This window comes from Oryctolagus cuniculus, chromosome 5, assembly GCF_051225735.1.
Source record: "Oryctolagus cuniculus isolate XC-2025 breed Fujian yellow rabbit chromosome 5, ASM5122573v1, whole genome shotgun sequence".
Lineage (NCBI taxonomy): Eukaryota > Metazoa > Chordata > Mammalia > Lagomorpha > Leporidae > Oryctolagus > Oryctolagus cuniculus.
The window spans coordinates 48,566,568-48,573,372 of NC_142871.1; the positions used below are offsets into that span (position 1 = coordinate 48,566,568).

A 6,805-nucleotide genomic window follows, 5' to 3' on the forward strand; every position below is an offset into this window, starting at 1 on the left:
TTAGGAAATTTTGAATAGAATGCAAATTCTTTTTAAACAGGTTTAATTTGGGCCAGCGTTGTGGCATAGTGGTTAATGCTGCTGTCTGCAGTGCCAGCATCCCATATGGGCACCGATTGAAGACCCGGCTGTTCCACTTCCAATTCAGCTCCTTACTAATGCACCTAGGAAAGTAGTAGGAGGTGGCCCGAGTCCTTGGGCCCCTTCTCCCATGTCGGAGACCCGGAAGAAGCTACTGGATCCTGTTGTGGCCATTTGAGGAGTGAATCAGGGAATGGAGGATCTGTGTTTCTCCTTTCTCAATATTGTCAAAACAGTGCAATTGCTATTTCAGGACAAGGCTTACATACAAACAAATCAATCTAATGTGAAATGCAAAGTATAACTTACTATAGTCAACAAAGTTTCTATGTCCCCTGTCTTTAACAAATTAGGACTATTTTTTAAAGATTTATTTTATTTATTTGAAAGTCACAGTTACACAGAGAGAGGAGGGGCAAAGAGAGAGAGAGAGAGAGAGCTTCCATCCGCTAGTTCACTCCCCAGTTAGCCGCAATGGCCTGGCTCCAAAGCCAAGAGCCAGGAGCCTCCTCCGGATCTCTCATGTGGGTGCAGGGGCCCAAGGACTTGGGCCACCTTCTACTGCTTTCCCAGGCCACAGCAGAGAGTTGGATCAGAAGTGGAGCAGCCGGAACTCGAACCAGTGCCCATATGGGATACCGGCACTGCAGGCGGTGGCCTTACCTGCTACACCACAGCATTGGTCCCAGAATTTTTTTTTTTAAAGATCTTATTTTTTTACTTGAAAGTCAGAGTTACAGAGAGGCAGAGGCAGAGAGAGAGAGAGAGAGAGAGAGAGAGAGAGAGAGAGCGGTCTTCCATCCGCTGGATCACTCCCCAATTAGACACAATGGCCAGAGCTGCACTGATCCAAAGCCAGGAGCCAGGAACTTCTTCTGGGTCTCCCAAGTGGGTGCAGGGGCCCAAGGATCTGGGCCATCCTCTACTGCTTTCTCAGGCCATTGCAGAGAGCTGGATCAGAAGTGGATTAGCCGGTTCTCGAACAGGTGCCCATATGGGATACAGGCACTGCAGGTAGCAGCCTTACCCACTAAGCCGCAGCACTGGCCCCATGGACTTTTATTTTTCCTTAAAGAAGTTTTATTTATTTTGAGTTGTGAGATTAGCTATTACATATTTTTTAACTTTTATTTAATGAATATAAATTTCCAAAGTACAGCTTATGGATTACAATGGCTTCCCTCCCCCATAACTTCCCTCCCACCTGCAACCCTCCCCTTTCTCTCTCCCTCCCCCCTTCCATTCACATCAAGATTCATATTTTTTAAAAGATATATTATTTATTTGAAAAGCAGAGTAAGAGAGAGAGAGAGAGAATATGAATCTTCCACCTCCTGGTTCATTCCCCACATGGCAGAAATATCCAGGGCTGGGCTGGACTGAAACCAAGAGCCAGGAACTCCATTTGGGTACCCCACGTGGGTGGCAGGAACACAAACACTTGGGCCATCTTCTGGTGTTTTCCCAGGCACGTTAGCAGGGAGCTGGATTGGAAGTAGAGCCCATATGGAATGCCAGCATTGCAGGCAGCTTAACCCATCACACCACAATGCTGGCCCCAGCAATTACACCTTTAAATAGCAAAGAGGCAAGACGCTCTTTAGTTTTTGGATTTCCTAATTCCTGTCATTCAGTCTTTCTTAATTCAGTCCTTTCACTTTCTCACCATGAATTGATTACACTGAATGCTGTTAATAAGCCCTTGTTTTAACCTACTTATTTTCTGCATAATTAATTGACTTTTTAGAATTTGAGAAAAACTGAGCAGATCATACAGAGAACTGCATATATCCACCTCCCCCACCCAACATAGGCACGAAGTTCTCCTAGCATTGACATTTTGCATTTATGTGGTACATGCTGTAATTTCAAACTAATATGAACACATTATTATTAACTCAAAACTACAATTGTTTTTGTTTCTATTATTCTAATAAATTTTATTAGATATGTTCAAGTTGTTGAACCTATTTTTCATAGCTCTTCTTATTGTATCCTAACCATTGTGGTAATAAAGAATATTCTCTCATAAGTAAATCTTTAAAAAAAAAAAAAAACACTCTCTCCCTTAAAGTCTAAGTGGGAGGACAGATAATATAGAAATAAAAGTACAGCAAATACTTAACAAGAGTTAGACCCAGTTCTAAGTACTACAAGTTCACAATAGCCACACTTAATAGGTATCCTAGTTATGTGGATAGGAAACTGAGGCACAGAGGTTAAGCAAATTGTCCAAGGTCACAGAGCTAGGAGAGAACTGAGCCATGATTTCAACATATGCCTGCAGAACACATGCTTTCAATCACTTCCTACTGTTACCTTATGAAGTAGTAAGTCCTACAGATGAAAAATGTCACTACTTATGAATGTAAATAGTCCACATGCTATATATCTCATATTTTATAAGGCCTTCTTTGTAGGAGCATGACAGGAAATCATTATTATAGCACAATATTGAAACCTCAAAAAACATGTAAGTGCATAGCATTTTTTAAGAAACTGGATATGTAAACTTATCAGCTTTTCTTTCTGCTTTTGTTTTTTAAAGTTTTTTTTATTTATTTGAAACTCAAAGCAATAGTTAGAGAAGGAGCGAGAGGAGAGAGAGATTTTTCATCCACTGGTTTACTCTCCAAATGGTAACAACTGCCATGGCTGCGCCAAGCTGAAGCCAGGAGCCTGGAACTCCATCCTTGTGTCGCCCCTGTGTAGAAGGGTCCCAAGTAACTGGGCCACCGTCTGCTGCTTTCTCAGGCACATTAATGGGGAGCTTGCTCGGAAGCAGAGCAGCTGGGACTAGAATCAGCACTGCACTGTGAGATGCCAGTATTGCAGCTGGCAACTTAATCCACTGTACAACACTAGCCTCCCCTTTTTTTCTTTGAATCCCTTAAGGATTTCAATTATTGTTTGTCTGTTTTTAAATTAAAACATAAAGATCATACATATTCTGGGGGTATCATGTGACATTTCAATACACGCATATATTATATAATGCTCAAATCAGGGTTTGCATATCTATCTCTCAAACATTTATCATTTGCTTGACTTCTGTCATATGCAACATCCACCTAAAGGAGTCAGTATTCAGAAAACAGCCAACTCTGAATGCATACTTATGACCCAAGACACAGTGAGAAGTTCGTTGATTCAAATGGGTTATAGAATTGCCCATTTCCACCTTGTATTGAAGTCTAGGTAGCAGAAGTTGCTATAACCATGCCTGCTGTCTACCATAAGTTTCTCTAGAGATCTTCCTACCATTTCTCTACTTCATGTGTTGCTGAAGTAGTCATTTCATTTACTGTATCCTAAGCCATAAAGAACCTTTCCTTATCAAAGTCATTATGAAAAGTTAAGAACAATGGGTGATTTTACCAATGGTATTACCAAAGATGATTAAAATTCCTCCAGGTTACAAGCTTTCTTGTTATCTTTTTGAATATTTTTCCCTAAGGAAATGATAGAAGTCCCATTACTGAAGACATAAAAATGTAGCCTAGACAAAACAATCTAAATCAAATTGTGAGATATGAGCAAAATATTTTGACAGTTCATGTCTCTACTCTTTTTCCAAACTGAAAAGCTAAAAAAAATCACTGGGAGAAAACAATGAGCAACTCTTTTACCCTTGCAAAGTCTGAAATGAGGGTGTGGCATATTCTTGATGGATCAGTCCACACAAGTACTTTTCTACACTGCTTAACTCATTTTACATATTTATTTCCTCACCACAATGATAATTCAAAAGAAATATGGCAAATATGTGAAACTGGGTACCTATCACAGAGTTGCATTGTAAGGTATTAATACCCTGGTCCATTACTATACCCTTGTGAAAAATCTCAATCTATTTTTTCAAAGCTTCCCTCAATTATGTGGACCTCCTACTCCCAATCCTCTCCCAAATAACTCAGAAGTTCTTTGTCCACTAAGATAGACTTTTTCATAAAAGTCAGATCTTTTTTTTCCCATGATGAAAGCTGAAGTAGGTTTATTTATAGGTGTGTACATGGAAACATATGCACTGAATGATCACATGTTCTCTTATTTATTAAAAAGCACATCATTTCGGAGCAGGCATTTAGTCTAGCAGTCAAGACACTAGTATGCCCACACCCGATATTGGAGCACCTGGGTTATAGGGTTCATATGTAACAGAAAAAAAAAAAAGAGAGGTAGTATTATAAGTCTGATTCTTGTATACATAGGCTGTAGATGTAATGCCCTCCAATCCTGGGCTCAGACAAATAAACACCTTTGATGCTGCCCTCTACTCCCACCCCCCAATCCTCACCTCCGATCCCCGTATCAGCTCCTTCCCACCTACAGACCAAGGGCACATCCACACCTGCCCCTGGCCTCTAGTGACCCCAGTTAAATTTAATATTTTATAATAACCGATCAGGGGGCCAGCATGTGGCACAGCAGGTTAAGCCACTGCCTGCAACACCAACATACCATATTTGCGTGCCAGATTGAATCCCAGCTGCTCCACTTCCAATACAGCTCTCCGCTAATGGCCTGGGAAAGCAGCAGAAGATGGCCCAAGTTCTTTGGCCCCTGCCCTCCATGTGGAAGACCTGAATGGAGCTCTGTGTTATGCTTTGGCCTGGACCAGCTCTAGATTTTGCAACCATCTGGGGAGTAAATAAGTGGATGGAAGATCTTTCTGTCTCTCATTCACTCCTCTCTATCACGCTTCCTTTCAAAATAAATAAATCCTTAAAAAGAAGCTATCAGTAAAAAAGTTAGACTTTTTTTAAAAAAATTATTTATTTATTTATTTATTTGAAAGGCAGAGTTATAGAGAGAGAGGGAGGAAAAGGGAGACATCTTCCATCTTCTGGTTCATTCCCCAAAATGCTGCAATGGTAGGGGCTGGACAAGACAAGCTAGTAGCTCCATCCAGGTATCTCACATGCATGCAGGGGCCCAAAGACTTAGAATGTTGTCTGTTGCTTTCCAAGCCACATTGGCAGGGAGCTGGATAGAAAGTGGAGTAGCTGGGACTTGAACCAGCGCCCATACAGGATGCCAGCATTGCAGGCAGTAGCTTAACCCACTATGCCACAGCACTGGCCCCAAGATCAGAACTTTTTAAATAAACCTTTAAAAACCACTTTAGCACTTTTATTCCTCATTGTTTATTGTTTTATTCCTATTGTTACTGAACAATTTTAAGAAGTTATTAACTCTGACCTTTCTGCACTACCTGGTGAGGGTTTCAAACGGCGTTGTTCTTGATTCCCTGCATAACTTAAAGGAAAGCTGTCACAATGTCCAGAGCCCTCAATGTCCTGCAGAAGAAGGAGAAGCATGTCCTCAAATTCCCTGCTGCAGGAACCTACATAGGTGGCACCAACCTTGACTTCCAAATGGCACAGTACATCTACAGAAGGAAAAGCCATCATAAGTCTGAAGAGGACCTCTGAGAAACTTCTGTGGGGGGCTTGTGCCATTGTTGCCATTGAAAATCCTTGCTGATGTCAGTGTGATATCCTCCAAGAACCACTGCCAGAGGCTGTGCTAAAGTTCGCTACTACTCTTATTGCTGGCCCTTTCACACCTGGAGCCTGCACTAACCAGATACAGGCATCCTTCTGGGAGCCACATTTTCTGGTGGTTACTGACCCCAGGGCTGACCACCAGCCTCTCATGAAGGCCTCTTATGTAAACCTGCCTACCACTGCTCTGTGCAACACAGACTCTCCTCTGTGCTATGTGGATGTTGCCATCCATGCAACAAAGGAGTCCACTCAGTGAGTCTGGTGTGGTGGATGCTGGCGTGGGAGGATTTGCACGGGCAGAGCACCATCTCCCGTGAACACCCATGGGTGGTCATGCCTGATCTCTCCTTCCACAGAAATCTTGCAGAGATTGGAAAAGAAGAGCAGGCCACTGCTGAAAAATCTGTAACCAAGGAGGAATTTCTGGGCAAATGGACTGCTCTAGCTCCTGAGTTTCCTGCTACTCAGCCTGAGGTTGCAGACTGGGCTGAAGGCAAGCAAGTGCCCTCTGTGCCTATTCAGCAGTTCCCTTCTGAAGACGGCAGTGCTCAGCCCGCCACTGAAGACTGGTCTGCAGCTCCCACTGCTCAGGCCACAGAACGGGTAGGAACAGCCACTGAGAGGTCTTAAGCTGCTCTCCACAGTCTCTGAAGCAAAAATTGAAATAAAGTTGATGGAAAATAAACACCAGTTTCTTAAAAAAAATGTTGACTCTGAATAAATATTTTATTGACCACTTAGCAAGTATCACATACTAAACAGACCTGTTCCTTTGAATCAAAGGAAAACTACATATATTACTGACAAGACAGCTAATACCTGAAAAGGCAAAACACCTTATCCAACAAGTGATCTGAACAAGATTTCAACTCATTTCTCTCAGTAGTCTTCCTCTAGACTTTTCCTGCTCTTGGATCCTTGCTTTGGTGTGGCCCAGCCCTGGTTGTTGCAGACATCTGGGGAGTGAACCAGTGGATAGAGGATTTCTCTCTGTCTTCTCTGTCTCTCTCTGTAACTCCGCCTTTCAAATAAACAAAATAAATCTTTAAAAGAAAAAAAAAGAAAAGAAAATCTTTAACTGAATTATATTATGAAGGCTTGTCACATGCCTGGCAATTGTCCTTTATGGCTATTTCTTCACAACTCCATACAAGAAGAAAGGAATTCCGCAACAATTGTACAAAATAAGTCCCTTTGCTTGATAGAAACAAACA

At 42.0% G+C, this 6,805-nt stretch overlaps 1 pseudogene; it reads left to right on the forward strand.

The window, feature by feature from the left end:
- Positions 1-5,360: 5,360 nt before the first annotated feature.
- On the forward strand, positions 5,361-6,221 carry LOC149126495 (small ribosomal subunit protein uS2 pseudogene; annotated as a pseudogene).
- Positions 6,222-6,805: the final 584 nt, after the last annotated feature.